General features: G+C 50.9%; 3 long non-coding RNA genes across 3 annotated transcripts; 1 reads left to right on the top strand and 2 right to left on the bottom strand.

Moving 5' to 3' along the window:
- The first annotated feature begins 697 nt into the window (after positions 1-697).
- Positions 698-19,319, top strand: LOC139587832 (uncharacterized). Its single transcript, XR_011678513.1, has 3 exons — positions 698-1,243; positions 5,488-7,636; positions 13,231-19,319. It is a non-coding gene; the product is annotated as an uncharacterized lncRNA (long non-coding RNA).
- Positions 5,245-8,063, bottom strand: LOC139587836 (uncharacterized). The gene is made up of 3 exons (XR_011678515.1): positions 7,947-8,063; positions 7,462-7,508; positions 5,245-5,499 (listed from the first exon to the last, which is right to left on the bottom strand). It is a non-coding gene; the product is annotated as an uncharacterized lncRNA (long non-coding RNA).
- Positions 10,907-13,666, bottom strand: LOC139587842 (uncharacterized). Its single transcript, XR_011678516.1, has 3 exons — positions 13,533-13,666; positions 13,059-13,105; positions 10,907-11,099 (listed from the first exon to the last, which is right to left on the bottom strand). It is a non-coding gene; the product is annotated as an uncharacterized lncRNA (long non-coding RNA).
- Positions 19,320-20,390: the final 1,071 nt, after the last annotated feature.

The following is a 20,390-nucleotide window of genomic DNA, read 5'->3' as shown; positions in this document are numbered from 1 at the left end:
GCAGGGCACAGGAGAATGGATCCAAATGGAAAGAGAGTAGGTTTAGAAGAGGGATTCAGAAAAAAGACTCTCCTGGAACAGGTTGCCCAGAGAAGGTGTGGATGTGCCATCCCTGACAGTGTTCAAGGCCAGGCTGGATGGAGTTCTAGACAAGCTGGTCTAGTGCAAGGGGTCCCCAGACACAGCAGGGGGGGTGCAACAATGTGATCTTTCAGGTCCCCTTCCAAGCCAAACCATGCCATGACTCCATAATTCTGGGATACTTCCCCTCCTCATCCTCTGGCAGAAAAAGAAACTTGGGACCGAGTTCAACATTGCAACACCTTCTTTCAACAAAAGACCATGTCTTTTAGCAGCCTGCAACTGTCTCGACAGAGGATGAAAAGAGATGACATTACTGACACTATTTTCCTTTTCTACCTGAAAATTAAAGGCTCCACTCCTGTCTGCTCTGGCACAACCATCAGGACAGGGAATTCTTCCCAGGGAAATGCCTCATCTCACCCAAGGAAGGAGAAAGCTGCAAGCCAACGCTTCTATTCATTTCTGTAGTGATTTATTCAGTTATTTCTTTCATAGGTACTTATTTCTTTGTTAATTTCTTTCGTTGCGCGGGACTCGCGGCGGCTCCTTCGCTGGGTTCGCGGAGTCAGCAGCAACAGCAGCAGCGCCTCTCTCGATCGATTTTCCGCTCGACTCTGCTCCATCTCCGTCCCCTTCTCCCTCTCACACCCTCTTCACTCCCGTGCCGAGCTGTGCCGTCCCGTCCGTGTTCCGCCTTTCCCATGCCGCGTCCCGCAATGCGCTCCTCGGCGGGGCCGCCTCCGCCGGGCCCTCTCCGTGCTGGCTGTGGGACCGCTGGAAGTGCCGCTGACTCTGGTGCTGGAGGAGCAGCGCGGGCTTTTGGCTCCGCCTGGTGCGGGCTCTGGCCTGGCCCCGGCCCCGAACGAAGCCCCTCCCGTGGTTCCGCCCGGCTCCCGCCCCGTCCCCGGCAGCGTCGCCGGTGCTGTCCCCGGTCCGAGCTTCGCCACTCGTCAGCTCGGCCGCCGGCCCCGAGCCGCCGGTGCCGGGGACGGCTCGGCAAAGAGCAGCGGCCGGAGCAGTCGGGTGCCCCGGGCAGAATGGCGAGAGCGCGGTGCCGCCCTCACGGGCGGAGAAGGCTCCCCTGGAGCAGCTCTACCGGGAGGGCGGCGGCGGCTGCGGCAGCGTTTACTCCGGGACCCGGCTCGCCGACAGCGCCCCGGTAAGAGACGGGGCCCGGTCGGAGCGGGGCGAGCTTAGGCCGCCGCTGGCCTTGGCTCGCAGGTGGCCATCAAGCGAGCGTCCCGGAATCGCATCTCGGGGTGGGCGCGGCGCAGCACCGGCCCCGCTGAGGGCATCGCGGCCCCCCCGCAGCACAAGGGGCACCCTTGTGCCCCTGGAGCTGGCGCTGCTGTGGATGGTGTCGTGCCCTGGCTTCCGCAGCGTCGTGAAGCTCCTGGACGGGTTGTACAGCCATGCCCTTAGCACAGTTGTCTCGGATGCTATTTCCAGACTCCATCAGGTCCTGGGCAGCTGTGTGCTCTGGCATGGCTTTGTCCAGAGGGAAGGGATGGGAGGTGGCCATAGGGAGAGCAGCCCAGAGCCCAGCCAAAGGCCAGAGCCCAGGCCTTTGCAGCAGGGCCAGGACCTGCAGTTGTTTTGGGTTTGCCGTGGGGTGCAGGAGGAGGCAGATGAGCAACAGTTTTGGTAGAGAGAATGTGCAATCCAAGGCTGGGGTACTTGATTTCAGCCTTGCAGAGAAAGGGCCCAAGGTACCCCTGACAGGAACTGACCCTTTCAGTGAACTTTGAACAGGCCCTGCCTTGGTTCTTTGGCCAGGCCAGAAATGATGGGATAGTAAGGATGGGTGTGCATCTATCTCCAGTGCCTCCAGCCCCATTGCTGGCCATGGCATGGGGGCCCTGGAGCAGCTTGGGCAGGCAGAGAGCTTGCAGAGAGCAGCAGGGCACAGAGCTCTGCTGAGCTTCCCAAATGCCAGTGAGCCTGAGCTGATGGATGTGTGGGAGCTGGAGAGCAGCCAGCATGCCGAGAGCTCAGCAGCATCTGGGCTCAAAGGCTGCTGGGGAACTGTAGGAGGGAAGGGCAGCAGCAGAAGAAATGAGGGCCTTGAGAAAAGCAGGTTTTGCCATCCTGCAGAATGGCTTTGTGGGGCCATGGCTGGAGATCAGCAGTGGCTGTAAGGCACCTTAGGGGCAGGGAGAGGACAGTGATCTAAAGCCACTGCCATGCCATCCCAAAGGCCAGTGGGGGCAGTGGCAACCCCAGAACATCTTCAAACATGTGGACAGCAGCTGGAAATGCAGCCACACTGGCAGAGGAGTGAGCATGAGGTGAGCACAGAATGCATCTAGGTAGAAAACTTTTGACTAGACAGGATCTTTTGGATCCATTTTCCCCCAAACATATCAATGGTGGCCCCGTTGTAATGCCAAGTAACAAAAAGCAGCAGAAATGACACAAAGAAAACATGGCAAAAGAGGAAGAGGAGGCCCAATGAGGAAAGGACAGGGTGAGACACTGGCACATCGAGTGAGCTGCACTCCCATAACCTTGAGGCTAGCAGGTCCTAGTGTCACAATTTCCTTTGGTTTACTTAAATTTTTTTTTTTAAACTAAATTTTTTAAAATAAAAAATGAATAAAATTCTTAAAAATAAAATTTTTAAAAATCTTCAAAATAAAATAGATACAATAAAAATAATGTCATCAAAATCTAAATATACAATCAAAATACATTTATTCAAAACTATATATAATGACTAAAAATAATAAAAATAATGACTAAAAATAATAAAAACAATGACTAAAAATAATAAAAATAATGACTAAAAATAATGACTGCAAATAATTGCAAATAATTTATTTATAAATGTTCATAAATAAATAACTACATCTAAATAACATATGTATAGATGTAACTGTGAAGCCTAAAACATAAATCCTGTTCTTGAAACACTCTTCGGTCAGTCGGCGGCCTCTTCCTGATCTTCGAGGAAAGACAGCTCTTCTGGGCTGGAGGCGAGGACTTGGTCGATAAGGGAACATGGAAACTACCAGACAAAACCTCTTAGCAAGAGGGTATCCAGTCAGGCCTGCAAAGTGGAGACACAAAATGGATCAGAGCCTGCAATGCAAACCTAAAGCATCTGAAGCTCTGTATTTCATGGGGCACATTTACTGGAAGCTTCTAAACACCTGCACAGGGAAACATGCTCCTGCTGGCAGACACTTGAGGCAGGCCAGGGGAAAACCCTGAGCCCTTTCCCCAGAGCTACCACAGGCACAGCCTGGCCTCTGGGCTGCCCTGGGACAGCAGGGAGCCCAGAGCCCTGTGCTCTCCAGGAATGCCTCAGCTGCACAGGCACCCTCCTGCTCCTCTCCCTGCCCCACAGCTCAGCAGCCCTACAGCTGCAGGGGCACTGCCAGCAGCACAGCTCCTTGCAGGGGGCACATGCAGGCCACAGCTGTTCCCTGGCAATGTGCATAGCCTCTCTGGGCTGACACAAGACCCTTCCTCCCAACAAAAAGGGGCCCAGCTCCCACCTCATCTTTTTGTGTGGCTGATCCAGGCTCCCGGGGCTCCTGGGCCAAGACCTCCATTCCCAAGGCCGGGGTGTGGTGGTTTGACAGGAAATGTGGTTTTTGGGATGCTGTGGTTGGGCCAATGGATGTTCACATTTTAATATTGGCATCTAACCTGGCCATTAGGACATTGACATGCCTCTGAGAACATGGGGTCAAAAGCAGAGCTCTCCCCTGGGAGGGTCTCTTGGGTTTCTGGCGGGAAAGAGTTCGGGTCTCTGCCCCGGCCAGCTGCTGGCTGGGCAGGGGGAGGGGAAAAGCCATGAGGGCGGGAGAGGTAGGCCTGAGCCTGGGGGTGGAAGGGTGGAAGAGAGAGAGAGAGAGAGACACCGGGAGCCATCGGGCAGCCCCCCCAGAGAGAGAGAGAGTACAGCCTGTGCTTGAGACTGTGCCACCTCGGAACTTGGTAACGTGTGCCGGCAGCACGGCTGGGACGGAGAAGCAGAGGAGGGGGGGGAGCAGCGAGAAGGTGTCCGGCCGCTGTGGGAGTTCCTGAGAAGGCAGAGCCCGAGTTTTCACACAAATGTGTGAAATGGTCTCTCCATTTTTTTTTGGAAAATGAAAATCTTGCAAATACATTTCCTCCTCCCCCCACCAAATTTCCAATACAATACATCTATTCCCCAAAATCACCAACTCTTGGTCCAGCACCACCCTTCAGACAATCTATCCTCAGTTCCTCAAGAGGAGAGGAGTCCTTCTTGTACCATGGGCTTCCCCTGGAAACACAGCCGAAGCCTCGTGTGTTTCTGTCACTTGTGGCACTGCCCGGAGTACATCTGCCGTTGTGACCTCTTCCTTTCATGTCGAGTGCTCTCACCACTGAACATGGACCAGAGCTGCTTCTAGGGTTGTCTTTTTAAGGATGCTCTGTCCCATTCCAAAAAGGCACAGTCTCTCCTTTGGGACACCTGTCCCCACAGTCTCTCCTTTGGGATACCTGTCCCCCCCATATTTTTTTCACCCCTTGGGGCCGAGGGACACCAACACTGAACCCTCTTGGTTCTGAGGCATTGCCTCCCCCTAGACACAGTCTCTGTATCCCAAGGAACGTGGTTCTGTCCATGGCTGTACAAAAAGAGTCCAGCAAAAGCCACTCCATCATCTCTTCCCACTAGGATTCTTCTCTATTCTTCCACTATCTCTCACTTGCCCAGAACTCTCTCACACTTGCCCATTTCCTTCCTCATCTTCCACTCTATCTCTCTTCTAGGAAAGGTCTATGTTCTGTAAAGTTTTCATTTTCCAAAAAAAAGGGTTAAAAAACTCAGACTCTGCCTTCTCAGGAACTCCCGCAGCGGCCGGACACCTTCTCGCTGCATACTCCCCCCCCTCCTCTGCTTCTCCGTCCCAGCCGTGCTGCCGGCACACGTTACCAAGTTCCGAGGTGGCACAGTCTCAAGCACAGGCTGTACTCTCTCTCTCTGGGGGAGCTGCCCTATGGCTCCCGGTGTCTCTCTCTCTCTCTTCCACCTCTTCCACCCCCGGGCTCAGGCCTACCTCTCTCGGCCACATGGCTTTCCCCCTGCCCAGCCAGCAGCTGGGCCAGGGGAGAGACCCGAACTCTTTCCTGCCGGAAACCCAAGAGACCCTCCCAGGGGAGAGCTCTGCTTTTGGCCCCGTGTTCTCAGAGGCGTGTCCAATGTCCCAATGGCCAGGTTAGATGACAATATTAAAGCCTGAATATCCATTGGTGCAAACACAGAATCCCCAAAAACACATTTCCAGTAAAACCACCACACGGGGTCAGGCACATGAATATCCAAACTGAAGGGGTCCACGAGTTCCTTTGGCAACAGAGACATCCCAGGTCCTGTCTTGCACTGAGGGCTCTTCTTCTTCTTCACCTGGGTTCTTGCTGTAGGTTCAGAAGAAGCTGTCGACCAGGTACAAGAGAAGAAGTGAGTTAATTGAACTCATGCCTTTTTAATCCAGCCTTCTAATGGGTGAGGAATTCAAAGTGCATTTGAGTTACTGAAAAGATTGCTTGCTTTTTTATTTTTCATGAAACTAGCATCAGTTAACTTTCTCTCAACAATATGGAGCTGCCAAGCCAAGAGAGAAGGGCTCTACTGCTTCATGTGCTGCCCATTGCCTCCCCACTACTACAGGATCACTTTCCTTCCAGACACTTGGGAATTCACAGCGCTCTCCAGAATCTGACACTGGCAAGGAAGTCATTGTTTTCAAAAGGAGTTTTCAAGGCCTTTGTTTCTGTAGTTCTCACTCAATTCTAGGTGGGGTGTTGCAGTTTTGGGGATTTTTTATATTACTCTTTACAACAAAGGAAGTTCTGGGACACAAACAATGGCACCATGTGTTAGATGCAAAAGCAGCTTTGCTTTCTCCACTAGATGTGCCCAGTATTCTGCAAGCCTGTATTTGTAGGGAACAAAGTGCTCATGCCAAAGTTGCACTTGTGCTCTACTTACTTCTTCCAGGGGTTCATTCTCTGCTTTCTTTTCAGCAGAGACACACAAACCCAAATAAACACGACCTATCTCAAAACAATTCTGATCTTGGCTAATACTGACAATTCAAAATGCCCTTAAAGGAAATAGCTGATGGCCAGTCATTCTCCAATACTCCCCAAAAGAGCTGTTAGAACCAGGAGAACTAATTCTTTACATGGCTTCACAGAGGATAAAATCATGTGGCGGCCAAGCACTATGAGAGGAAAACCTGTCTCAAAAGTGGATTCTTTCACCCTGCAGAATGCTTGGGTCAGTAACAAAAGGAAAACAGGAAAAGAATAATGACATAAGTAATTTCTAGTCAAGAAATAATCCAGGAAAAATGTCACCTTACTGAGTAATACTTCTCTCTAGCTGCATTAGGCATTCCAGCTGCATACCAGCAATGAAGGAGTTGTTCCAAAGGGGCCATACCCAGGATTTGGCAGAACTAACCCTAAGCAATGGAACCAGGGGATCTGATCCCTTTCTCTGCATCAGCAGAATTAGTTCTCCAAGTCTCATCTCTCCTATCATTACATACCCAGAGATGCCAAAGGAACAACAACAGCATCAATGAAGCTTCCAACTTGAAAGCATTGCCTGACCCAGATGCACCAGACCCAGCATTTTGTCTGGCACAATTCCACTTGTCAGGGATCAGGCAAGGCAGGGACAGGCACAAGACATCTCCTGCCCCAGCCTCAGCCTGCAACACTGACACAGGCAGAGACAGCCTGGGAACAGATTTGTCACTGTGACCCTGCCATAGGTGGCTTTGGGACTGTGCTGCCAGAGGATGACAAATTCACACCCTGCCTTGGCTGCATCCCTTCGCAAGTCTCCTTCTCTTCCATTTGAAAAGACAAAAGGACTTTCTGTCACAGGAGGTTTCCCTGTTTCCGACAGTGTCTAACCAGGCAATGTCCATGAATCTCCTTCATATGTCAAGGCGTTCAGCTCAGAAACTACACCAAGGGAAAGCTATTGTCCTTCAAAAGCAGAAGGAAGGAGTGGGAACATTTCTCATTTCCTGCTAAATGCCTTCCTTTTCTAGTCTCATTTTGACACTAGAAAGCCTGCAGGGAGATCAAAGGCATGTGCAGGATGGAGAGGAATTATTTTCTTTTCAGCGCTGTATTTCCAGGACCCCAAGGTACCACTCCAGCTCCTGCCACTCAACACTTCACACTGGAGCAATTTTCACTGCAACACCAGAGAACACTCCCAGGGACTGGGCTCTGCGAGAGTCCACTGAGCCCATCAAGGAAATGAAATGAATTCAAAAAAAAATTCAAACAATGAGTTTTAACCAAACTTTTCAAATGTCACCTCAGAGTCAAGATTCCAATGGTCATTTCAGGACAGACATGCCCTGGACCTACCTGCGTGTTCCGAGGTCTTCTCTTGTCTTCTGCTGCTGGGCCTTAGCCTGGAGAAAATGCAGGACAAAAGAACATATGAGGAGGTAGAAAGAGAAGGGAGGGAATGGGCGTACAAAAAAAGGAGGGAACCCCACTTAGCATGGTCACTCTGATGAAGGAGTAAATGTAACACAAAGTCAAAAGGATGCAAAGCTGAATAATTGTCCTTAAGCTTTAAGTGGCTGCAATCACACAGAGCTGGCCAAGCTCTGGCTGACAGAAAAGCCAAGTCCAGCAGAGGACCCATCCAGAGATGGTTTGAAGCCCTGCCTCCTCTTCCCCACCACCACCTCTGCTCTTGGGGCATTGCTGTGGGCTTTGACATTGGATGGGCAAAATGGTGAATACACAGAGGCTTGCCTAAATGGGAGACTGTGCAAAATGACCCCAGGAGATGGGAAGAGTGAGGTGAACAGCACACTGGAGCAGCAGACACCTTGACTTACCTCATCTCCCCAGACTCCTGCAAATCTCGATGGGGAGAGCTTGGCAAAGACCCCACAGCACTTCCAACAGGGAGACTGCCTGCCTTGCATATTGTGGGGATCAAAGGCAGTCCAAATGATGCCTTCTTCATTTCCCCACCACTGGGCTATGGCAAGGAGGTCTGGAAAGAGTAGAACACAGTAAGGAAAATACGGCTCAGATCAAGCACCCAGCCTTGCTCACATTCATGCCTCAAGACCTTTACATACGCCCTCAACTGGGACCTGGCAGGAAAGGACAAGCCAAACTGATGGAGCTGATTGGCACAGGATGGGCAATGGAACGGGAACTGGTGAGGGACAGACCATTTCCCACATTTAACACCTCTCCCCTCATGCTCTCTTCTGTGCAAGTGTGGCTGCATTCCCAGCTGCCATCCCCATGTTTGACATCAAGATGTTCTGGGGTGCCACTTCCCCCACTGGCCTTTGGGATGGCATGGCAGTGGCTTTAGATCACTGTCCTCTCCCTACCCCTAAGCTGTCTCACAGCCACTGCTGATCTCCAGCCATGGCCCCACCAAGCCATTCTGCAGGATGTCTAAACCTGCTTTTCCCAAGGCCCTCATTCCTTCTGCTGCTGCCCTTCCCTCCTACAGTTCCCCAGCAGCCTTTGAGCCCAGATGCTGCTGAGCTCTCGGCATGCTGGCTGCTCTCCAGCTCCCACACATCCATCAGCTCAGGCTCACTGGCATTTGGGAAGCTCAGCAGAGCTCCCTGCCCTGCTGCTCTCTGCAAGCTCTCTGCCTGCCCAAGCTGCTCCAGGGCCCCCATGCCATGGCCAGCAATGGGGCTGGAGGCACTGGGGATAGATGCACACCCATCCTTACTATCCCATCATTTCTGGCCTGGCTAAAGAGCCAAATCAGGACCTATTCAAAGTTCACTGAAAGGGTTCAGTTCCTGTCAGGGACACCTTGGGCCCTTTCTCTGCAAGGCTGAAATCAAGAACCCCAGCCTTGGATTACACATTCTCTCTACCAAAGCTGTTGCTCATCTGCCTCCTCCTGCACCCCACGGCAAACCCAAAACAACTGCAGGTCCTGGCCCTGCTGCAAAGGCAATCGTGTGCCTGGGCTCTGGGCTGCTCTCCCCATGGCCACCTCCCATCCCTTCCCTCTGGACAAAGCCATGCCAGAGCACACAGCTGCCCAGCACCTGATGGAGTCTGGAAACAGCTTCAGAGACAACTGTGCAGAGGGCATGGCTGTACAACTCACAAGCTGAGACAACCTGACTTGGCAGCTTCCTGCAAACACCTTTTTCCATCCAAAGAAGACACAGCTGACACAAAACACCACCAAGACATAGAGGTGCTTCATAGATACCCATAGGTTACTAAATGGAGAAGGATTACTTTTCCAGATTGGACAGCTTGTGCTGCTCTGACTGCTTGTTGGTGTTTTCTCAGGCATAAGACAGAGGAGAAACCACGACACAGCCCAGAAACCATTCTGAGACCTCTCCTGTTATTGATACATGCTGAGGACATGAAGTCAGCACTCAACACCCATTGCAAAGACAGCCTGAAGCGCAGTGTCCAGCTGAGCTTTTCCTTGGCTCAGCTGCTTCCCTACGCTCACAGCATAGGAAAAAGTCTCCAAGTTCCCCTACAGCAAATAAACTGAAAATCTACCACACAGGACTTAGCTTGGTCTCCTTACCTTACGTCCTTTTCCCTTGGAACACTGCTCCTGGCTGCTTCTTCTGATATCTTTGAACCCAGGACTAGTTTTCCTTTTCTCATCATCTCCATCATATATTGTGCTTGGCTTGATTGGAGACCTCTCTCGGATGGGACATAAGGGCTTGGAGGGAAGGTGTGAAGAGGACGTGCCTGGGGAAGATTCTTGGCAATAGTGGAGCCTGTCAGACCTGCAAAGTGCAGACACAAAATGTAACAGAGTCCACAAAGTAAATGTAAAGTATATTATATTCTCTGTATTTCATGGGACAGATTCTTTGGAAGCTTCTAAACACCTGCACAGGCAAACATGCTCCTGCAGGCAGCTACTTGAATCAGGCCAGGGGGAAACCCTGAGCCACTTCCCCAGAGCTACCACAGGCACAGCCTGGCCTCTGGGCTGCCCTGAGACAGCAGGGAGAGCCAAATCTGGACCTGTTCAAACCTCAGTGAAAGGGTCAGTTCCTTCCAGGGAAAAGGCCTCAGAGCTCTGCTGGCAGCACATAAACTGAAAATTTACCACACTGGACTTAGATTGGTCTCCTTACCTTACTTCCTTTTTCCTCTGAATTGAGCTCCTGTTTCTTTCAGCTCTCCTCCTCACAGCCAGTGTCAGGTTTCCCACTCTCCTGCTCTCCATGGCACATCTTCCCTGGGATGGTTGAAGGAGAGCTCTTCGGCATGGGAAGAAATGGCTTGGAGGCAAGGAGGATGGAGGGACTTGCCAGGGAAAACCTCTTAGCCAGAGGGTAGCCAGCCAGGCCTGCAAAGTGGAGACACAAAACAGATCAGAGCCTGTAATGCAAACCTAAAGCTCCATATTTCATGGGACATATTTCTTGGAAATTTCTAAACAGCTGCACAGGAAAACATGCTCCTACAGGCAGCTACTTGAAGCAGGCCGGGGGAAAACCCTGAGCCACTTCCCCAGAGCTGCCACAGGCACAGCCTGGCCTCTGGGCTGCCCTGGGACAGCAGGGAGCCCAGAGCCCTGTGCTCTCCAGGAATGCCTCAGCTGCACATGCACCCTCCTGCTCCTCTCCCTGCCCCACAGCTCAGCAGCCCTACAGCTCTATGGGCACTGGCAGCAGCACAGCTCCTTGCAGGGGGCACATGCAGGCCACAGCTGTTCCCTGCCAATGTGCACAGCCTCTCTGGGCTCCACAAGACCCTTCCTCCCATCAGAGAGCAGCCCAGCTCCCACCTCACCTTTTTGCGAGGCTGATCGGGGCTCCTGGGGCTCCTGGGCCAAGGCCCTCTGAGGTGGCTGGGAGCCCAGACCTCCATTCTCAAGGCCGGTGTCAGGCACATGAATATCCAAACTGAAGGGATCCATGAGTTCCTTTGGGAACAGAGGCATCCCAGGTCCTGTCTTGCACTGAGGGCTCTTTTTTTCTTCGTCTGGGTTGTTGCTGTAGGTTCAGAAGAAGCTGTCGACCAGGTGCAAGAGAAGTGAGTTAATTGAACTGACGCCTTTATAATCAGCCCTTCTAATGAGTGAGGAATTCAAAGTGCATTTTAGTTACTGAAAAGATGGCTTGCTTTTTTATTTTTCATGAAACTAGCATCAGTTAAATTTCTCTCAACAATATGGAGCTGCCAAGCCAAGAGAGAAGGGCTCTACTACTTCATGTGCCGCCCGTTGCCTCCCCACTACTACAGGATCCCTTTCCTTCCAAACACTTGGGAATTCACAGCACTCTCCAGAATCTGACACTGGCAAGGAAGTCATTGTTTTTAAAAGGAGTTTTCAAAGCCTTTGTTTCTGTAGTTCTCACTCAATTCTAGGTCGGGTGTTGCAGTTTTGGGGATTTTTTATACTACTCTTTACAACAAAGGAAGTTCTGAGTTCTGGGACACAAACAATGGCACCACGTCTTAGATGCAAAAGCAGCTTTGCTTTCTCCACTAGATGTGCCCAGTATTCTGCAAGCCTGTATTTGTAGGGAACAAAGAGCTCCTGCAAAGTTGCACTTGTGCTCTACTTACTTCTTCCAGGGGTTCATTCTCTGCTTTCTTTTCAGCAGAGACACCCAAACCCAAATAAACACGACCTATCTCAAAACAATTCTGATCTTGGCTAATACTGACAATTCAAAATGCCCTTAACAGAAAAAGCCCATGGCCAGTCATTTTCAAATACTCCCCAAAAGAGCTGTTAGATCAAGGAGAACTAATTCTTTACATGGCTTCACAGAGGATAAAATCATGTGGCGGCCAAGCACTATGAGAGGAAAACCTGTCTCAAAAGTGGATTCTTTCACCCTGCAGAATGCTTGGGTGAGTAACAAAAGGAAAACAGGAAAAGAATAATGACATAAGGAATTTCTAGTCAAGAAATAATCCAGGAAAAATGTCACCTTACTGAGTAATACTTCTCTCTAGCTGCATTAGGCATTCCAGCTGCATACCAGCAATGAAGGAGTCGTTCCAAAGGGGCCATACCCAGGATTTGGCAGAACTAACCCTAAGCAATGGAACCAGGGGATCTGATCCCTTCCTCTGCATCAGCAGAATTAGTTCTCCAAGTCTCATCTCTCCTATCATTACACAGCCCAGAGGTGCCAAAGGAACAACAACAGCATCAATGAGGCTTTCAAAACTTGAAAGCATTGCCTGACCCAGATGCACCAGACCCAGCATTTTGTCTGGCACAATTCCACTTGTCAGGGATCAGGCAAGGCAGGGACAGGCACAAAGCATCTCCTGCCCCAGCCTGCAACACTGACACAGGCAGAGACAGGGAAAAGATTTGTCACTGTGACCCTGCCATAGGTGGCTTTGGGACTGTGCTGTCAGAGGATGACAAACCCACACCCTACCTAGGCTGCATCCATTTGCAAGTCTCCCTCTCTTCCATTTGAAAAGACAAAAGGAATTTCTGTCACAGGAGGTTTCCCTGTTTCCGACAGTGTCTAACCAGGCAATGTCCATGAATCTCCTTCATATGTCAAGGCGTTCAGCTCAGAAACTACACCAAGGGAAAGCTATTGTCCTTCAAAAGCAGAAGGAAGGAGTGGGAACATTTCTCATTTCCTGCTAAATGCCTTCCTTTTCTAGTCTCATTTTGACACTAGAAAGGATGCAGAGAGATCAAAGGCATGTGCAGGATGGAGAGGAATTATTTTCTTTTCAGCGCTGTATTTCCAGGACCCCAAGGTACCACTCCAGCTCCTGCCACTCAACACTTCACACTGGAGCAATTTTCACTGCAACACCAGAGAACACTCCCAGGGACTGGGCTCTGGGAGAGACCACTGAGCCCATCAAGGAAATGAAATGAATTCAAAAAAAAAATTCAAACAATGAGTTTTAACCAAACTTTTCAAATGTCACCTCAGAGTCAAGATTCCAATGGTCATTTCAGGACAGACATGCCCAGGACCTACCTGCGTGTTCCGAGGTCTTCTCTTGTCTTCTGCTGCTGGGCCTTGGCCTGGAGAAAATGCAGGACAAAAGAACATATGAGGATGCAGAAAGAGAGGGGAGGGAATGGGCGTACATTGAAAGGAGGGAACCCCACTTCGCATGGTCACTCTGTTGAAGGAGCTAATGTAACAGAAAGTCAAAAGGATGCAAAGCTGAATAATTGTCCTTAAGCTTTAAGTGGCTGCAATCGCACAGAGCTGGCCAAACTCTGGCTGACAGAAAAGCCAAGTCCAGCACGGGACCCATCCAGAGATGGTTTGAAGCCCTGCCTCCTCTTCCCCACCACCACCTCTGCTCTTGTTGGCTTTAACATTGGATGGGCAAAATGGTGAATACACAGAGGCTTGCCTAAATGGGAGACTGTGCAAAATGACCCCAGGAGATGGGAAGAGTGAGGTGAACAGCACACTGGAGCAGCAGACACCTTGGCTTACCTCATCTCCCCGGACTCCTGCAAATCCCGTTGGGGAGAGCTTGGCAAAGACCCCGCAGCACTTCCAACAGGGAGACTGCCTGCCTTGCATATTGGGGGGATCAAAGGCAGTCCAAATGATGCCTTCTTCATTTCCCCACCACTGGGCTATGGCAAGGAGGTCTGGAAAGAGTAGGACACAGTAAGGAAAATACGGCTCAGATCAAGCACCCAGCCTTGCTCACATTCATGCCTCAAGACCTTTACATACGCCCTCAACTGGGACCTGGCCGGAAAGGACAAGCCAAACCGATGGAGCTGATTGGCACAGGATGGGCAATGGAAAGGGAACTGGTGAGGGACAGACCATTTCCCACATTTGACACCTCTCCCCTCCTGCTCTCTCCTGTGCAAGTGTGGCTGCATTCCCAGCTGCCATCCCCATGTTTGACATCAAGATGTTCTGGGGTGCCACTTCCCCCACTGGCCTTTGGGATGGCATGGCAGTGGCTGTAGATCACTGTCCTCTCCCTACCCCTAAGCTGTCTCACAGCCACTGCTGATCTCCAGCCATGGCCCCACCAAGCCATTCTGCAGGATGTCTAAACCTGCTTTTCTCAAGGCCCGCATTTCTTCTGCTGCTGCCCTTCCCTCCTACAGTTCCCCAGCAGCCTTTGAGCCCAGATGCTGCTCAGCTCTCGGCATGCTGGCTGCTCTCCAGCTCCCACACATCCATCAGCTCAGGCTCACTGGCATTTGGGAAGTTCAGCAGAGCTCCCTGCCCTGCTGCTCTCTGCAAGCTCTCTGCCTGCCCAAGCTGCTCCAGGGCCCCCATGCCATGGCCAGCAATGGGGCTGGAGGCACTGGGGATAGATGCACACCCATCCCTAGTATCCCATCATTTCTGGCCCGGCTAAAGAGCCAAGGCAGGGCCTGTTCAAAGTTCACTGAAAGGGTCAATTCCTGTCAGGGGTACCTTGGGCCCTTTCTCTGCAAGGCTGAAATCAAGTACCCAAGCCTTGGATTGCACATTCTCTCTACCAAAGCTGTGGCTCATCTGCCTCCTCCTGCACCCCACGGCAAACCCAAAACAACTGCAGGTCCTGGCCCTGCTGCAAAGGCAGTCGTGTGCCTGGGCTCTGGGCTGCTCTCCCCATGGCCACCTCCCATCTCTTCCCTCTGGACAAAGCCATGCCAGAGCACACAGCTGCCCAGCACCTGATGGAGTCTGGAAACAGCTTCAGAGACAACTGTGCAGAGGGCATGGCTGTACAACTCACAAGCTGAGACAACCTGACTTGGCAGCTTCCTGCAAACACCTTTTTCCAACCAAAGAAGACACAGCTGACACAAAACACCACCAAGACATAGAGATGCTGCATAGATACCCATAGGTTACTAAATGGAGAAGGATTACATTTCAAGATTGGACAACTTGTGCTGCTCTGACTGCTTGTTGGTGTTTTCTCAGGCATAAGACAGAGGAGAAACCACGACACAGCCCAGAAACCATTCTGAGACCTCTCCTGGTATTGATACATGCTGAGGACATGAAATCTGCCCTGCACACCCATTGCAAAGACAGCCTGAAGCACAGTGTCCAGCTGAGCTTTCCTTGGCTCAGCTGCTTCCCTACGCTCACAGCATAGGAAAAGGTTTCCAAGTTCTGCCTACAACCAATAAACTGAAAATCTACCACAGGACTTAGCTTGGTCTCCTTACCTTACATCCTTTTCCCTCGGAACACTGCTCCTGGCTGCTTCTTCTGATATCTTTGAACCCAGGACTAGTTTTCCTTTTCTCATCATCTCCATCGTATATTGTGCTTGGCTTGATTGGAGACCTCTCTCGGATGGGACATAAGGGCTTGGAGGGAAGGTGTGAAGAGGACGTGCCTGGGGAAGATTCTTGGCAATAGTGGAGCCTGTCAGACCTGAAAAGTGGAGACACAAAAATGTAACAGAGTCCACAAAGTAAATCTAAAGCACATTAATCTCCATATTTCATGGGACAGATTCTTTGGAAGCTTCTAAACAGCTGTAGAGGGAAACATGCTCCTGCTGGCAGCACCTTGAAGTAGGTCAGGGGAAAACCCTGAGCCACTTCCCCAGAGCTACCACAGGCACAGCCTGGCCTCTGGGCTGCCCAGGCACAGCTGGGAGCCCAGAGCCCTGTGCTCTCCAGGAACGCCTCAGCTGCACAGGCACCCTCCTGCTCCTCTCCCTGCCCCACAGCTCAGCAGCCCTACAGCTCTATGGGCACTGGCAGCAGCACAGCTCCTTGCAGGGGCACATGCAGGCCAAAGCTGTTCCCTGCCAATGTGCACAGCCTCACTGGGCTGACACAAGACCCTTCCTCCCATCAGAGAGCAGCCCAGCTCCCACCTCACCTCTGTGTGAGGTTGATCCGGGCTCATGGGGCTCCTGGGCCAAGGCCCCCTTAGCTGGCTGGGAGCCCAGACCTCCATTCCCAAGGCCGGTGTCAGGCACATGAATATCCAAACTGAAGGGATCCATGAGTTCCTTTGGGAACAGAGGCATCCCAGGTCCTGTCTTGCACTGAGGGCTCTTTTTTTCTTCGTCTGGGTTGTTGCTGTAGGTTCAGAAGAAGCTGTCGACCAGGTACAAGAGAAGAAGTGAGTTAATTGAACTCATGCCTTTTTAATCTGGCCTTCTAGTGGGTGAGGAATTCAAAGTGCATTTGAGTTACTGAAAAGATTGCTTGCTTTTTTATTTTTCATGAAACTAGCATCAGTTAAATTTCTCTCAACAATATGGAGCTGCCAAGCCAAGAGAGAAGGGCTCTACTACTTCATGTGCCGCCCGTTGCCTCCCCACTACTACAGGATCCCTTTCCTTCCAAACACTTGGGAATTCACAGTGCTCTCCAGAATCTGACACTGGCAAGGAAGTCATTGTTTTCAAAAGGAGTTTTCAAGGCCTTTGTTCAGGAAAATGCTGAACACCAGAGGCTTGCCTAAATATATGGGATACTGTGCAAAATGACCACAAGAGCTGGGAAGAGTGAGGTGAACAGCACACTGGAGCAGCAGACACCTTGGCTTACCTCATTTCCCCGGACTCCTGCAAATCCCGTTGGGGAGAGCTTGGCAAAGACCCCGCAGCACTTCCAACAGGGAGACTGCCTGCCTTGCATATTGTGGGGATCAAAGGCAGTCCAAATGATGCCTTCTTCATTTCCCCACCACTGGGATATGGCAAGGAGGTCTGGAAAGAGTAGAACACAGTAAGGAAAATACGGCTCAGATCAAGCATCCAGCCTTGCTCACATTCATGCCTCAAGACCTTTACATACGCCCCCAACTGGGACCTGGCAGGAAAGGACAAGCCAAACCAATGGAGCTGATTGGCACAGGATGGGCAGTGGAAAGGGAACTGGTGAGGGACAGACCATTTCCCACATTTGACACCTCTCCCCTCCTGCTCTCTCCTGTGCAAGTGTGGCTGCATTCCCAGCTGGCATTGACGTCAAAATGTTCTGGGGTGCCACTGCCTCCACTGGCCTTTGGGATGGCATGGCAGTGGCTTTAGATCACTGTCCTCTCCCAGCCCCTAAGCTGTCTCACAGCCACTGCTGATCTCTAGCCATGGCCCCACAAAGCCATTCTGCAGGATGCCAAAACCTGCTTTTCCCAAGGCCCTCATTTCTTCTGCTGCTGCCCTTCCCTCCTACAGTTCCTTAGCAGCCTTTGAGCCCAGATGCTGCTGAGCTCTCGGCACACTGGCTGCTCTCCTGTCAGACATCGGCCCTGCTCACTGCTTACCTCTGTGTGAGTCTGATCCATGCTTGGTCTTCACCTTGCCCTCAGTCTGGAGTTCCTTCAGGCCCCCCATGCCATGACTAGGATGGGCGATGGAGAGTGGGGGCAGATCCACGTCCTTAGTGTTCTGTCATTTTTGTCCCAGTAACATGTCCCATCCGGAGGTCTCCAACCCAGCACTTCGTCAGCTTTCTGGAGAACTTCAAACCCTCACCAGCCCAAAAGGCTGGAGAGGTTTTCCTGCACATGTGGAGGCTTGCTCTCAGCACACTTTATCAGCTGGGTGCCCATCACCTCGCAGAGGGCACAGGCAAGCTTGGTGACCACAGCGCAGACGTTGGCACTTCGCACAGGCAGCGCCTTGTTCTCCAGGCAGCACCAGAGCACGGGCAGGGCGTAGCGCTGCACCACGTCAGGGCTCCTGGCATGGACCCATTCCACCAGCACTGCCGGGACAGAGACACAGCTCCTTACCCACCAGCCTCAATGCAAACAAGGATCCACCTCTGCTTTTGCTTCTGGCAAGCCTCTCTGGCCAAGAGCAGTGAAATAGCACTCAGAGCCCCATGGCCCAGAAACGGGCAATGCAGCTGATCATCCTTGAAACAGAACCACCAACCCCTCAGGACTAATTTCTCCAACCAGAGCCTTGTACCTGTGGCAGACTGTACCTTTACTAAATCATTTCACTATTTGTTTCTGCATGAACAATTAATAAAATGTCAAATTGCCTTTTATTTCCATTAACAAGTAGTCTAAATCCACACGGAAGATTTAGAAATGTACCCTAGAGAGGCAATTGAGAGATTTCTAATAAAAGGAATGATTCCATTTTTGTAACTTGATGTCAAGGGCCAGAGGTCTCATCTGGCTCTTCCCTTTGCTCCGTGGCACACAGCAAAGGGCAGTATTAGAACACACTTCAAAACTCCAGCCCACCAGAGATGGCTGCTGCTTGACAGCTGGATGAGAAACATCAGTGCCTAGCTGGTGTCTTCAGCAGAATGCTTTTGTGGCTGCCAACAAAGAGCTCTTTCAAACCTCAGGGTGTCTTAGAGAAACACCCAGACCCCATTGCCCTGGCATTTGGGCATCTCCACATTTTAATGGCATTTCCCCTCTCAATATTAATGGCATTTTTCTTACAATGTCCACTGAAATAGGGGCATAGAGAGAGAGAAAGGCTACACAGGGGACTGAAATTTAGCCGGAACATGAGTGTTTTCTCACATTGTCTCTGGAATTTTCTCTCTGCTCATTTTATGAACTCAACTTATCAAACACAAAAATTTACTACCAACAGGCTCCTTGCATGGCTGATTTGGCTGAGATCAAAACCTGAAATGCTCTGGAGACCAGTCTTATTTTCTGATCAGGCAAAATGTTATGTAGTAGCTATTTATTATTCTGTGGTGGAAGAGACGTCATTATCTCTATGCTATTAATCCACCAGCAGTCATCAACATTCAAACAGCTCCTGAAAGTACCCAAAACCAATTCTGCTAAGCAGGAAAAGGGTTGTGGTACCCATTTTAAAATGGCACTTCATTAGAGTTTAAATGCAATCAAAGACATTGGTCACTGTGGAACTTGAGAAGAGCCCCAGTGAGAGCTCAGCCCCGAGGCCGAGCGCTGCCCCCATCTCAGATGCTGCACAGCTCTGCAGCAGCCAGGGAAAGCCTGCCAAATACACCTGCCTTGGCTATTGGGCAGGAGGGACAAGCTCAGCACCTCCTGATGTGGAGGAGCTACTCTGCTGTCTGTCCACAGGCATTCCCTGTCAATACTCCCTCAGAGACCTCTTGGCTTAGAAGGGGAGGCCATACCTGTGATACGCTCTGTGACATCCAGCAGAGCTTCACCACTCAGTTGGCTCCATTGGTGGCAGAGCTCTTTCATCAGTGACACTTCATCTACAAGTGAAACACACGTTTCTGCTCACTCTTCTGAGGGCATAGGAGAAAGCACAGTGCAAAGGGAAAGGGCAGGGGCAACCCCATTTTGTACAATAAAGTCAATTTCTGATGATTTTCGAATTATTTTCTTCTTTCCTTCCAGCCTTCTTGGCAGGGTTTAAAATTCCAAAAGAAAAGCTCTCCTTTCACATTTGTAAATCCAAAGCTGTCTGCTGGACCAGGAGCTATGTTAAACATTTCACATCAGGGACCTCAAGAGTTCAGTCACTTGGAAGCAGTGCAAAGGTTTTGCATGCCAGAGCAAAAAGGAAGAAGCCCATACTTGGGACACAGAAAGGCACTGAGTCAGGCAGTCCTTGACTTCAAAGAGCAGCTGAGGTGGAGAAAGTGGAAACTGCCCCTGAAGACCTGCTTCTTCAACACTCCATTTTTCAGGCTTATTCCCAGTGCAGCATTCTCAGAGCTGACTTAAATCTGTGTGGCAAAGGAATTTACAGCAGCCCTTGCCTAGGCAGATATTTGCTGTTGCCATCTTGCCCCATCCAAAACAACAAGTGGAACAAGGCATCATTGACAGCTGGACTTAGATCAGTTTGTTCTAAAGAAATGAACTCGGTCAATCATAAGTTTCCCATTGGAAAAAGAAGACAAAGAAGAAAGGTGGAAAATAGGCAGCTGATGCCAATAATGTAGAGCCTTCCAGGTGGCTGCTCTGCAGAAGCTCTGATGGGCCAGTGTCCCTTCATGCCAACAGCAAAGTTGTTCATTTGGGAAGTCAGACGGGGCCCAAGCAAAAAGTCCAGGACTTGCTCTTCAGACCAGCGGCACAGAGCCAAGGGAGCCTGGGACTGTTGGGAAATGCTGCTGCACATTCCAGCCTGTTGGGGATGGTGCATAAGGACTGCACCTGCACAGCTCCTGGTGGGTGTCAGCTGCAGCCTTCCACAGACAGCAACAGCTCCCAAGGCACTCAGCGCTCTCTTGTGTGGGACAGACACACAGCTGAGGAGAGTCCATGCCATGGCCTAGCCTTACCTAAATGAGCAACAGATTTGTCCAGTGCCCTCACAGCTGCAGGATGAACCCCGGGATCCTTTGAGTTGAGGTTCTTTGTTATCCCTTCAACCAAACGGATCAGCACCGGGTTCAGGGCATCTTCCAGGAGCCCAATCATTTCTGCCAG

Source organism: Agelaius tricolor, unplaced genomic scaffold (assembly GCF_023055355.1).
Source record: "Agelaius tricolor isolate 1412-34295 unplaced genomic scaffold, bAgeTri1.0.p SCAF_1, whole genome shotgun sequence".
Classification (NCBI taxonomy): domain Eukaryota; kingdom Metazoa; phylum Chordata; class Aves; order Passeriformes; family Icteridae; genus Agelaius; species Agelaius tricolor.
This window is presented reverse-complemented; position numbering and strand designations above follow the sequence as displayed.